Genomic DNA, 15,218 nt, shown 5'->3' on the forward strand with positions numbered 1-15,218 from the left:
AACGTAACTTATAGCTTAGCTACATTTAATGGAGAGCAACTTTGAGCTTAGTTACATTTACTGGAGAGTATCTTGTAGCTTAGTTACATTTAATGGAGAGTAACTTGTAACATTTGATGGTAAGTAACTTGTAGCTTAGTTACATTTAATGGAGAGTATCTTTTACATCATCAAAGTAACTTGTAGCTTAGCTGCATTTAATGGAGAGCAACTTGTAGCTTAGTTACATTTAATGGAGAGTATTTTGTAGCTTAGTTACATCATCAAAGTAACTTGTAGCTTACCTACATTTAGTGGAGAGCAACTTGGAGCTTAGTCACATTTACTGGAGAGTATCTTGTAGCTTAGTTACATTTAATGGAAAGTAATTTGTAGCTTAGCTTTATTTAATGGAGAGTTACATATAGCTTAGTTACATTTAATAGAGAGTAACTTGTAGTTTAGTTACATTTAATGGAGAGCAACTTGTAGCTTACTTACATAATGGAGAGTAACTTGTAGCTTAGTTACATTTAATGGAGAGTAACTTGTAACATTTAATGGTAAGTAACCTGTAGCTTAGTTACATTTAATGGTGAGTAACTTGTAGCTTAGTTACATTTAATGTTGAGTAACTTGTAGCTTAATTGCTTCTAATGGAGAGTAACTAGTAACATTTAATGGAGAGTAACTTGTAACATTTGATGGTAAGTAACTTGTAGCTTAGCTACATTTAATGGAGAGCAACTTGGAGCTTAGTTACATTTACTGGAGAGTATCTTGTAGCTTAGTTACATTTAATGGAAAGTAATTTGTAGCTTAGCTTTATTTAATGGAGAGTTACTTGTAGCTTAGTTACATTTAATAGAGAGTAACTTGTAGTTTAGTTACATTTAATGGAGAGCAACTTGTAGCTTACTTACATAATGGAGAGTAACTTGTAACATTTAATGGTAAGTAACCTGTAGCTTAGTTACATTTAATGGTGAGTAACTTGTAGCTTAGTTACATTTAATGTTGAGTAACTTGCAGCTTAATTACTTCTAATGGAGAGTAACTAGTAACATTTAATGGAGAGTCACTTGTAACATTTGATGGTAAGTAACTTGTAGCTTAGTTACATTTAATGGAGAGTATCTTGTAGCTTAGTTACATCATCAAAGTAACTTGTAGCTTACCTACATTTAATGGAGAGCAACTTGGAGCTTAGTCACATTTACTGGAGAGTATCTTGTAGCTTAGTTACATTTAATGGAAAGTAATTTGTAGCTTAGCTTTATTTAATGGAGAGTTACTTGTAGCTTAGTTACATTTAATATAGAGTAACTTGTAGTTTAGTTACATTTAATGGAAAGCAACTTGTAGCTTACTTACATACTGGAGGGTAACTTGTAGCTTAGTTACATTTAATGGAGAGTAACTTGTAACATTTAATGGTAAGTATCCTGTAGCTTAGTTACATTTAATGGTGAGTAACTTGTAGCTTAGTTACATTTAATGTTGAGTAACTTGTAGCTTAATTACTTCTAATGGAGAGTAACTAGTAACATTTAATGGAGAGTAGCTTGTAACATTTGATGGTAAGTAACTTGTAGCTTAGTTACATTTAATGGAGAGTATCTTGTAGCTTAGTTACATCATCAAAGTAACTTGTAGCTTAGCTACATTTAATGGAGAGCAACTTGGAGCTTAGTCACATTTACTGGAGAGTATCTTGTAGCTCAGTTACATTTAATGGAAAGTAATTTGTAGCTTAGCTTTATTTAATGGAGAGTTACTTGTAGCCTAGTTACATTTAATAGAGAGTAACTTGTAGTTTAGTTACATTTAATGGAGAGCAACTTGTAGCTTACTTACATAATGGAGAGTAACTTGTAGCTTAGTTACATTTAATGGAGAGTAACTTGTAACATTTAATGGTAAGTAACCTGTAGCTTAGTTACATTTAATGGTGAGTAACTTGTAGCTTAGTTACATTTAATGTTGAGTGACTTGTAGCTTAATTGCTTCTAATGGAGAGTAACTAGTAACATTTAATGGAGAGTAACTTGTAACATTTGATGGTAAGTAACTTGCAGCTTAGTTACATTTAATGGAGAGTATCTTGTAGCTTAGTTACATCATCAAAGTAACTTGTAGCTTAACTACATTTAATGGAGAGCAACTTGGAGCTTAGTTACATTTACTGGAGAGTATCTTGTAGCTCAGTTACATTTAATGGAAAGTAATTTGTAGCTTGGCTTTATTTAATGGAGAGTTACTTGTAGCTTAGTTCCATTTAATAGAGAGTAACTTGTAGTTTAGTTACATTTAATGGAGAGCTACTTGTAGCTTAGTTACATACTGGAGAGTAAATCGTAGCTTAGCTCCATTTAATGCAGACTATCTTGTAGCTTAGTTACATTTACTGGAGAGTAACTTGTGGCTTGGTTTCATTTAATGGATTATAATGTGTAGCTTAGTTACATTTAATACGGAGATAAATTGGAGATTAGTTACATTCATTGGAAAGTTACTTGTAGCTTAGTTACATTTAATGGAAAGTAATTTGTAGCTTAGCTTTATTTAATGGAGAGTTACTTGTAGTTTAGTTACATTTAATAGAGAGTAACTTGTAGTTTAGTTACATTTAATGGAGAGCTACTTGTAGCTTACTTATAAAATGGAGAGTAACTTGCAGCTTAGCTACATTTACTGGAGAGTAACTTGTAGTTGAGTTACATTTAATGAACAGCAACTTGGAGCTTAGTTACATTTAATGGAAAACAACTTGTAGCTCAGTTACATTTAATGGTGAGCGTGATTTGAAGTTTAGCTACATTTAATAGAGAGTAACTTGGAGCTTATTTATATTTAATGGAAAATAACTTGTAGCTTAGTTACATTTAATGGAAAACAACTTGTAGCTCAGTTACATTTAATGGTGAGCGTGATTTGAAGTTTAGCTACATTTAATAGAGAGTAACTTGGAGCTTATTTATATTTAATGGAAAATAACTTGAATCTTAGTTACATTTACTGGAGAGTATCCTGTAGCTTAGTTACATTTAATGCAGAGTAACTTGTAACATTTAATGGTAAGTAACTTGTAGCTTAGTTACATTTACTGGAGAGTATCTTGTAGCTTAGTTACATTTAATGGAGAGTAACTTGTAACATTTGATGGTAAGTAACTTGTAGCTTAGTTACATTTAATGGAAAGTAACTTGTAGCTTAGTTACATCATCAAAGTAATTTATAGCTTAGCTACATTTAATGGAGAGCAACTTTGAGCTTAGTTACATTTACTGGAGAGTATCTTGTAGCTTAGTTACATTTAATGGAGAGTAACTTGTAACATTTGATGGTAAGTAACTTGTAGCTTAGTTACATTTAATGGAGAGTATCTTTTACATCATCAAAGTAACTTGTAGCTTAGCTACATTTAATGGAGAGCAACTTGTAGCTTAGTTACATTTAATGGAGAGTATTTTGTATCTTAGTTACATCATCAAAGTAACTTGTAGCTTACCTACATTTAATGGAGAGCAACTTGGAGCTGAGTCACATTTACTGGAGAGTATCTTGTAGCTTAGTTACATTTAATGGAAAGTAATTTGTAGCTTAGCTTTATTTAATGGAGGGTTACTTGTAGCTTAATTACATTTAATAGAGAGTAACTTTTAGTTTAGTTACATTTTATGGAGAGCAACTTGTAGCTTAGTTACATCATCAAAGTAACTTATAGCTTAGCTACATTTAATGGAGAGCAACTTTGAGCTTAGTTACATTTACTGGAGAGTATCTTGTAGCTTAGTTACATTTAATGGAGAGTAACTTGTAACATTTGATGGTAAGTAACTAGTAGCTTAGTTACATTTAATGGAGAGTATCTTTTACATCATCAAAGTAACTTGTAGCTTAGCTACATTTAATGGAGAGCAACTTGTAGCTTAGTTACATTTAATGGAGAGTATTTTGTAGCTTAGTTACATCATCAAAGTAACTTGTAGCTTACCTACATTTAATGGAGAGCAACTTGGAGCTTAGTCACATTTACTGGAGAGTATCTTGTAGCTCAGTTACATTTAATGGAAAGTAATTTGTAGCTTAGCTTTATTTAATGGAGTTACTTTTAGCTTAGTTACATTTAATAGAGAGTAACTTGTAGTTTAGTTACATTTAATGGAGAGCAACTTGTAGCTTACTTAGATAATGGAGAGTAACTTGTAGCTTAGTTACATTTAATGGAGAGTAACTTGTAACATTTAATGGTAAGTATCTTGTAGCTTAGTTACATTTAATGGTGAGTAACTTGTAGCTTAGTTACTTCTAATGGAGAGTAACTTGTAGCTTAACTTGATACATTTCCAAGTAGCGTGTCCATCACTGGACTAAAACAATATACATTTCTTTCTGTATTCCAAAAACATTAAAAATGACAATTATGAAAATATATGACTGCCTCTTCGTTATTGTTTTAATCGTTTTATAAATGAAAATATGGCCATGAAGTCAATTGTTGTATTAGTGAGAACATGAAGCAGATATTCTAAGTTTTTAACTTCTTTCCGCTCCTTTTTATCCGTAATTGACGTTAATGCTCTGTTCGTTGTTTGTTTTTTTTCTTTCCTCCTTTGTTTAATTTCTATGAATGAAATAAACTGAGTTGAACTTGAACATTGCGCAATAACCTTCATGTCAAGGTTGTGCATGGAACTAAAAATACCTTTTTTATTGAGCGACAATAAATCAATCAAAGGTGACAGAAGCCCAATATTTGAGAGCAACGTCCACAATGAAATGTCTTCCGCGTGCAAAAAGGAGAAATAAAGAAGCAGAAATGTTGTGCTTCAGTTTCGCACAGCAGACATGTGGGCGGGGCCTAACCTCCGGAGCGGGCCGCCGGTCCCGGCACGCCGCGCGCTGATTGGCCGGCGCTCTCGAAGGCGGAAGTGCGCGGAGCGGCGGGGATTCCCCGAGGGAAGTTCCCAGGTCCGCAAAGTAGGCTAAGTCTGTGTCAAAATTCAAAAAAACAATCTTCGACATTTCGCCAGCGACTCCTCACTCGGCCCTGCTTGCGTGCTGCAACAACAACATGTCGTCCGCTCGCTAAGCCGGGATTCTACTGGCACCGCGACCGAGGTAGGTAGCAATGACGGCAGCGGCGCGCGGGATTGTTGTTATTGTTGTTAACTATACGCAACTTTGGACACTTTTGGTACTTTTACTCACATTTCTCACACTAACATCATCTTGCCTGTCTGGAGGAGTTTTTTGCTCAAGTAGTTTGCGAGCGGAAGCACTGTATGGACGTAGTGTGCGAGCACAAACAATGTATGGAAGTAGTTTGCGAGCGGAAACAAAGTATGGAAGTAGTTTGCGAGCGGAAACAATGTATGGAAGTAGTTTGCGAGCGGAAACAATGTATGGAAGTAGTTTGCGAGTGGAAACAATGTATGGAAGTAGTTTGTGACCGGAAACAATGTATGGAAGTAGTTCGCGAGCGGAAACAATGTATGGAAGTAGTTTGCTAGCAGACTGATTGATTGAAATTTTTATTAGTAGATTGCACAGTACAGTAAATATTCCGTTTACATTTACCATGAATTGATTAACGTGGACCCCGATTTAAACAGGTTGAAAAACTTATTCGGGTGTCACCATTTAGTGGTCAATTGTACGGAATATGTACTGAACTGTGCAATCTACTAATTAAAGTTTCGATCAATCAATCCGCACAGTTGATGGAAGCGGGGAAACAATGTATGGAAGTAGTTTGCGGGTGGAAACAATGTATGGAAGTAGTTTGCGAGCGGTAACAATGAATGGAAGTAGTTTGCGAGTGGAAACAATGCATGGAAGTAGTTTGCGAACAGAAACAATGCAAGGAAGTAGTTTGCGAGCGGAAGCCATGTATGGAAGTAGTTTGCGAGCGGAAACAATGCATGAAAGTAGTTTGTGAGCGGAAACAATGCATGGAAGTAGTTTGCGAGCGGAAACAATGTATGGAAGTAGTTTGCGAACTGAAACAATGTATGGAAGTAGTTTGCGAGCGGAAGCCATGTATGGAAGTAGTTTGCGAGCGGAAACAATGTATGGAAGTAGTTTGCAAGCGGAAACAATGTATGGAAGTAGTTTGCTAGCGGAAACAATGTATGGAAGTAGTTTGCGAACGGAAACAATGGATGGAAGTAGTTTGCGAGCGGAAACAATGTATGGAAGTAGTTTGCGAGTGGAAACAATGTAGAGAATTAGTTTGTGAGCGGAAACAATGTATGGAAGTAGTTTGCGAGCGGAAACAATGTATGGACGTAGTTTGCGAGCGGAAACAATGTATGGAAGTAGTTTGCGAGTGGAAAAAATGTAGAGAATTAGTTTGTGACCGGAAACAATGTATGGAAATAGTTTGCGAGCGGAAACAATGTATGGAAGTAGTTTGCCAGCAGATTGATTGATTTAAATTTTTATTAGTAGATTGCACAGTACAGTAAATATTCCGTTTACATTTACCATGAATTGATTAACGTGGACCCCGATTTAAACAGGTTGAAAAACGTATTCGGGTGTCACCATTTAGTGGTCAATTGTACGGAATATGTACTGAACTGTGCAATCTACTAATTAAAGTTTCGATCAATCAATCCGCACAGTTGATGGAAGCGGGGAAACAATGTATGGAAGTAGTTTGCGGGTGGAAACAATGTATGGAAGTAGTTTGCGAGCGGTAACAATGAATGGAAGTAGTTTGCGAGCGGGAACAACATATGGAAGTAGTTTGCGAGTGGAAACAATGCATGGAAGTAGTTTGCGAACAGAAACAATGCAAGGAAGTAGTTTGCGAGCGGAAGCAATGTATGGAAGTAGTTTGCGAGCGGAAACAATGCATGGAAGTAGTTTGTGAGCGGAAACAATGCATGGAAGTAGTTTGTGAGCGGAAACAATGTATGGAAGTAGTTTGCGAACTGAAACAATGTATGGAAGTAGTTTGCGAGCGGAAACAATGTATGGAAGTAGTTTGCTAGCGGAAACAATGTATGGAAGTAGTTTGCAAACGGAAACAATGTATGGAAGTAGTTTGCGAGCGGAAACAATGTATGGAAGTAGTTTGCGAGCGGAAACAATGTATGGAAGTAGTTTGCCAGCGGAAACAATGTATGGAAGTAGTTTGCGAGCGGAAACAATGTATGGAAGTAGTTTGCGAGTGGAAACAATGTAGAGAATTAGTTTGTGAGCGGAAACAATGCATGGAAGTAGTTTGCGAGTGGAAACAATGTAGAGAATTAGTTTGTGAGCGGAAACAACATATGGAAGTAGTTTGCGAGTGGAAGCAATGCATGGAAGTAGTTTGCGAGCGAAAACAATGTATGAAAGTAGTTTGCGAGCGGAAACAATGTATGGAAGTAGTTTGCAAACGGAAACAATGTATGGAAGTAGTTTGCGAGCGGAAACAATGTATGGAAGTACTTTGCGAGCGGAAACAATGTATGGAAGTAGTTTGCGAGCGGAAACAATGTATGGAAGTAGTTTGCGAGCGGAAACAATGTATGGAAGTAGTTTGCGAGTGGAAACAATGTAGAGAATTAGTTTGCGAGCGGAAACAATGCATAGAAGTAGTTTGCGAGTGGAAACAATGTAGATAATTAGTTTGTGAGCGGAAACAACATATCGAAGTAGTTTGCGAACGGAAGCAATGCATGGAAGTAGTTTGCGAGCGAAAACAATGCATGGAAGTAGTTTGCGAGCGGAAACAATGCATGGAAGTAGTTTGCGAGCGGCAACAATGCAAGGAAGTAGTTTGCGAGTGGAAACAATGTATGGAAGTAGTTTGCGAGCGGAAACAATGTAGTGAATTAGTTTGTGAGCGGAAACAATGTATGGAAGTAGTTTGCGAGCGGAAACAAGATTCTGTGATGCTAAAAAATATCGATGTAATCATAGTGGTATTGACTAGATACGCTTTTGTACTTGGTATCGTTATAGTAGATATCAGGTGTAGATCCACCCATGACATTTGTTTACATTGTGACGACTGTCTATTTGTATCATTCCCTTGTTTACATCCCAGCTTAACCTCCTGTGGTGTGTTGTGAAGCATGTTTAGCTAGTCCTCGTCCCCCAGTGATAATAATACTTGTAAACAACTCACTTCATTCGTCGCCATGGAGGCCAGGGATTAGGGATTTAGAAGTAGCTAAAACACTGTTATAACTTCCCCGTTATCTTTAGTTTTTAGGTCAAAATGCGTCCGCTCTCCCTTTTTCTGCCTACACACTGTGTCTGCTTGTAAGTACTCTGTGCGCGCGCGCTGCCGAACATGCTCCTCCGCGCGTAAAACCAGCAATGTCATGAGGTGACGACGCGCTGTTATGCCTGTTCAAAAAAAAAAAATGGCAAAGCAGTACTTCTCAAACAGGGTATAGTATTGTTTTTGATTCATTATATAGTTTTTGATGCTATACTCGAATCGCGGTACTAATGAATGAAAAACACTTTTTGCAGAACACATCAATACATTTCCAAAGTGCTTTTTCATGCACGTTTTATTTTAATGTCCTCGTCCTTTTCTATCTTGCAAAGGAACATTTATGTTGTTCACCCTTTTGTTCATAAAAACAAGGTCCACTTCTCAGCTTTAGTATTTTTTTTTTATTGATTTATATTTTTATTTATTTATTTATATTTTTATTTATTTATTTTTATATATTTATTTTTATTTGTATTTATTAATTCTTGCATTTTATGTTTTATTTGGCATTTTTTATTTGCATTTGTATTTTATTTGATATGATCATCAGTTCACATAAAAGGTACACTAACGTCCCTTCACAGTGCAAAGCCGCTTCTTACTCAGCAGATACACAACATTTTTCTTCAATGTAGCATTATCACCGGAGGACGAGGAATAGCTAAACATGCTTCATTACACCCCACTGGAGGTCACGCTAACCGCTAACCACAAGCTAGAGCTCAAAGGATTGATACGAATGTCGACAGTAATGATACCAAGTATAATATCATTAGATTGTCAATACTACGTTTCCTGGTTAGATGGATTTTTGTATAATCAAAAAAAAAAAAAAAAGTCGTTTTTACCATACAAAAATGGTACGATACTCTGTCTGGTTTTACGAGCAGAGGAGCATGTTCGGCAGCGCACACACACAGAGTACTCACAAGCAGACAGAAAAGGGAGAACGGACGCATTTTGGTGTGAAAAGTAAAGATAAAGGTAAAGTTATCACACTCAAAAACCCCCTCAGGAAGGCTAAAGTCCAGCCCCAATCACTAATCCTGGCCTCCATGGCGACAAATAATTTCAGTTTCTTACAAGTAGCATTATCACTGGAGGAGGAGGAATAGCTAAACATGCTTCACTATACACCGTCGGAGGATACAATAGCAATGTAAACAAACGCCATGGGTGGATCTACACCTGATGATACCAAGTACAAGAGCGTATCTAGTCGATACTACTATGATTACATCGATATTTTTTATTTTATTTTTCATTCATATTATGTTTATAAAGTCATGAAATAGGTCCCGGGACACATGAGGACTTTGAATATGACCAATGTATGATCCTGTAAGTACTTGGTATCGGATCGATACCTAAATGTGTGGTATCATCTAAAACTAATATGTGGTATTAAAGACGTTTAATAACCGTTTAATGAATATAACTAAAAGTGTATTCATTAAACGGTTATTAAGCAGTGGCACAAACATTCATGTTATTTCGAAACAGAAAGTGCAAGGTTGTCAGAGACATTTTGAAAACAAGCTACGAGTGCACTTTTGTGCATGATGTCACTAATATGACATTTCAAAACAACACTCAATTAAAGTGCACTTTTTGTACAGAACGCCACTACAACAGTTAAAAACAAATAAAGTGCACTTTTGTGCATGATGTCACTAAGATGACATGTCAAAACAACACTCAATTAAAGTGCACTTTTTGTACAGAACGCCACTACAACAGTTAAAAACAAATAAAGTGCACTTTTGTGCATGATGTCACTAAGATGACATGTCAAAACAACACTCAATTAAAGTGCACGTTTTGTACAGAACGCCACTACAACAGTTAAAAACAAATAAAGTGCACTTTTTGTATAGAACGCCACTACAACAGTTAAAAACAAATAAAGTGCACTTTTTGTACAGAATGCCACTACAACAGTTAAAAACAAATAAATTGCACTTTTGTGCATGATGTCACTAAGATGACATGTCAAAACAACACTCAATTAAAGTGCACGTTTTGTACAGAACGCCACTACAACAGTTGAAAACAAATAAAGTGCACTTTTTGTATAGAACGCCACTGCAACAGTTAAAAACAAATAAAGTGCACTTTAGTGCATGATGTCACTAAGATGACATGTCAAAACAACACTCAATTAAAGTGCACTTTTTGTACAGAACGCCACTACAACAGTTAAAAACAAATAAAGTGCACTTTTGTGCATGATGTCACTAAGATGACATGTCCAAACAACACTCAATTAAAGTGCACTTTTTGTACAGAACGCCACTACAATAGTTTAAAACAATTAAAGTGCACTTTTTGTACAGAACGCCACTACAACAGTTAAAAACAAATAAAGTGCACCTTTTGTACAGAAGACCACTACAACAGTTAAAAACAAATAAAGTGCACTTTTTGTATAGAACGCCACTACAACAGTTAAAAACAAATAAAGTGCACTTTTGTGCATGATGTCACTAAGATGACATGTCAAAACAACACTCAATTAAAGTGCACTTTTTGTACAGAACGCCACTACAACAGTTAAAAACAAATAAAGTGCACTTTTTGTACAGAACACCACTAAAACAGTTAAAAACAAATGAAGTGCACTTTTTGTACAGAACGCCACTACAACAGTTAAAAACAAATAAAGTGCACTTTTGTGCATGATGTCACTAAGATGACATGTCAAAACAACACTCAATTAAAGTGCACTTTTTGTACAGAACACTACTACAACAGTTAAAAACAAATAAAGTGCACTTTTTTGCATGATGTCACTAAGATGACATGTCACAACAACACTTAATTAAAGTGCACTTTTTGTAAAGAACGCCACTACAACAGTTAAAAACTAATAAAGTGCACTTTTGTGCATGATGTCACTAAGATGACATGTCAAAACAACACTCAATTAAAGTGCACTTTTTGTACAGAACGCCACTACAACAGTTAAAAACAAATAAAGTGCACTTTTGTGCATGATGTCACTAAGATGACATGTCAAAACAACACTCAATTAAAGTGCACTTTTTGTACAGAACGCCACTACAACAGTTAAAAACAAATAAAGTGCACTTTTTTTACAGAACGCCACTACAACAGTTAAAAACAAATAAAGTGCACTTTTGTGCATGATGTCACTAAGATGACATGTCAAAACAACACTCAATTAAAGTGCACTTTTTGTACAGAACGCCACTACAACAGTTAAAAACAAACAACGTGCACTTTTTGTACAGAACGCCACTACACAGTTAAAAACAAATAAAGTGCACTTTTGTGCATGATGTCACTAAGATGACATGTCAAAACAACACTCAATTAAAGTGCACTTTTTGTACAGAACGCCACTACAACAGTTAAAAACAAATAAAGTGCACTTTAGTGCATGATGTCACTAAGATGACATGTCAAAACAACACTCAGTTTAAGTGCACTTTTTGTACAGAACGCCACTACAATAGTGTAAAACAATTAAAGTGCACTTTTTGTACAGAACGCCACTACAACAGTTAAAAACAAATAAAGTGCACTTTTTGTACAGAACGCCACTACAACAGTTAAAAACAAATAAAGTGCACTTTTGTGCATGATGTCACTAAGATGACATGTCAAAACAACACGCAATTAAAGTGCATTTTTTGTACAGAATGCCACTACAACAGTTAAAAACAAATAAAGTGCACTTTTTTTTACAGAACGCCACTACAACAGTTAAAAACAAATAAAGTGCACTTTTGTGCATGATGTCACTAAGATGACATGTCAAAACAACACTCAATTAAAGTGCACTTTTTGTACAGAACGCCACTACAACAGTTAAAAACAAATAAAGTGCACTTTTGTGCATGATGTCACTAAGATGACATGTCAAAACAACACTCAATTAAAGTGCACTTTTTGTACAGAACGCCACTACAACAGTTAAAAACAAATAAAGTGCACTTTTTGTACAGAACGCTACTACAACAGTTAAAAACAAATAAAGTGCACTTTTGTGCATGATGTCACTAATATGACATTTCAAAACAACACTCAATTAAAGTGCACTTTTTGTACAGAACGCCACTACAACAGTTAAAAACAAATAAAGTGCACTTTTGTGCATGATGTCACTAAGATGACATGTCAAAACAACACTCAATTAAAGTGCATTTTTTGTACAGAATGCCACTACAACAGTTAAAAACAAATAAAGTGCACTTTTTTTTACAGAACGCCACTACAACAGTTAAAAACAAATAAAGTGCACTTTTGTGCATGATGTCACTAAGATGACATGTCAAAACAACACTCAATTAAAGTGCACTTTTTGTACAGAACGCCACTACAACAGTTAAAAACGAATAAAGTGCACTTTTTGTACAGATCGCTACTACAACAGTTAAAAACAAATAAAGTGCACTTTTGTGCATGATGTCACTAATATGACATTTCAAAACAACACTCAATTAAAGTGCACTTTTTGTACAGAACGCCACTACAACAGTTAAAAACAAATAAAGTGCACTTTTGTGCATGATGTCACTAAGATGACATGTCAAAACAACACTCAATTAAAGTGCACTTTTTGTACAGAACGCCACTACAACAGTTAAAAACAAATAAAGTGCACTTTTGTGCATGATGTCACTAAGATGACATGTCAAAACAACACTCAATTAAAGTGCACTTTTTGTACAGAACGCCACTACAACAGTTATAAACAAATAAAGTGCACTTTTGTGCATGATGTCACTAAAATGACATGTCAAAACAACACTCAGTTTAAGTGCACTTTTTGTACAGAACGCCACTACAACAGTTAAAAACAAATAAAGTGCACTTTTTGTACAGAACGCCACTACAACAGTTAAAAACAAATAAAGTGCACTTTTTGTACAGAACGCCACTACAACAGTTAAAAACAAATAAAGTGCACTTTTGTGCATGATGTCACTAAGATGACATGTCAAAACAACACTCAATTAAAGTGCACTTTTTGTACAGAACGCCACTACAACAGTTATAAACAAATAAAGTGCACTTTTGTGCATGATGTCACTAAGATGAAATGTCAAAACAACACTCAATAAAGTGCACTTTTTGTACAGAACGCCACTACAACAGTTAAAAACAAATAAAGTGCACTTTTTGTACAGAACGCCACTACAACAGTTAAAAACAAATAAAGTGCACTTTTTGTACAGAACACCACTACAACAGTCAAAAACAAATAAAGTGCACTTTTGTGCATGATGTCACTAAGATGACATGTCAAAACAACACTCAATTAAAGTGCACTTTTTGTACAGAACGCCAGTACAACAGTTAAAAACAAATAAAGTGCACTTTTTGTACAGAACGCCACTACAACAGTTAAAAACAAATAAAGTGCACTTTTGTGCATTATGTCACTAAGATGACATGTCAAAACAACACTCAATTAAAGTGCACTTTTTGTACAGAACACCAGTACAACAGTTAAAAACAAATAAAGTGCACTTTTTGTACAGAACGCTACTACAACAGTTAAAAACAAATAAAGTGCACTTTTGTGCATGATGTCACTAAGATGACATGTCAAAACAACACTCAATTAAAGTGCACTTTTTGTACAGAACGCCACTACAACAGTTAAAAACAAATAAAGTGCACTTTTGTGCATGATGTCACTAAGATGACATGTCAAAACAACACTCAATTAAAGTGCACGTTTTGTACAGAACGCCACTACAACAGTTAAAAACAAATAAAGTGCACTTTTTGTATAGAACGCCACTACAACAGTTAAAAACAAATAAAGTGCACTTTTTGTACAGAATGCCACTACAACAGTTAAAAACAAATAAATTGCACTTTTGTGCATGATGTCACTAAGATGACATGTCAAAACAACACTCAATTAAAGTGCACGTTTTGTACAGAACGCCACTACAACAGTTGAAAACAAATAAAGTGCACTTTTTGTATAGAACGCCACTGCAACAGTTAAAAACAAATAAAGTGCACTTTAGTGCATGATGTCACTAAGATGACATGTCAAAACAACACTCAATTAAAGTGCACTTTTTGTACAGAACGCCACTACAACAGTTAAAAACAAATAAAGTGCACTTTTGTGCATGATGTCACTAAGATGACATGTCCAAACAACACTCAATTAAAGTGCACTTTTTGTACAGAACGCCACTACAATAGTTTAAAACAATTAAAGTGCACTTTTTGTACAGAACGCCACTACAACAGTTAAAAACAAATAAAGTGCACCTTTTGTACAGAAGACCACTACAACAGTTAAAAACAAATAAAGTGCACTTTTTGTATAGAACGCCACTACAACAGTTAAAAACAAATAAAGTGCACTTTTGTGCATGATGTCACTAAGATGACATGTCAAAACAACACTCAATTAAAGTGCACTTTTTGTACAGAACGCCACTACAACAGTTAAAAACAAATAAAGTGCACTTTTTGTACAGAACACCACTAAAACAGTTAAAAACAAATGAAGTGCACTTTTTGTACAGAACGCCACTACAACAGTTAAAAACAAATAAAGTGCACTTTTGTGCATGATGTCACTAAGATGACATGTCAAAACAACACTCAATTAAAGTGCACTTTTTGTACAGAACACTACTACAACAGTTAAAAACAAATAAAGTGCACTTTTTTGCATGATGTCACTAAGATGACATGTCACAACAACACTTAATTAAAGTGCACTTTTTGTAAAGAACGCCACTACAACAGTTAAAAACTAATAAAGTGCACTTTTGTGCATGATGTCACTAAGATGACATGTCAAAACAACACTCAATTAAAGTGCACTTTTTGTACAGAACGCCACTACAACAGTTAAAAACAAATAAAGTGCACTTTTGTGCATGATGTCACTAAGATGACATGTCAAAACAACACTCAATTAAAGTGCACTTTTTGTACAGAACGCCACTACAACAGTTAAAAACAAATAAAGTGCACTTTTTTTACAGAACGCCACTACAACAGTTAA

General features: G+C 35.3%; 1 protein-coding gene across 2 annotated transcripts in view; it reads left to right on the forward strand.

The window, feature by feature from the left end:
* Window positions 1-4,890: 4,890 nt before the first annotated feature.
* Window positions 4,891-15,218, forward strand: part of tank (TRAF family member-associated NFKB activator) — a 106,337-nt gene continuing 96,009 nt past the window's right edge. The window contains exon 1 of one of the 2 annotated variants that reach the window (XM_061879933.1): window positions 4,891-5,103. The gene's annotated coding sequence lies outside the window, so the exon portion shown is untranslated. The remainder of the gene's footprint in view (window positions 5,104-15,218) is intronic. The other variant, XM_061879930.1, reaches the window with a different exon arrangement.

The sequence above is a fragment of the Nerophis ophidion genome, linkage group LG19 (genome assembly GCF_033978795.1).
Source record: "Nerophis ophidion isolate RoL-2023_Sa linkage group LG19, RoL_Noph_v1.0, whole genome shotgun sequence".
Classification (NCBI taxonomy): Eukaryota; Metazoa; Chordata; class Actinopteri; order Syngnathiformes; family Syngnathidae; genus Nerophis; species Nerophis ophidion.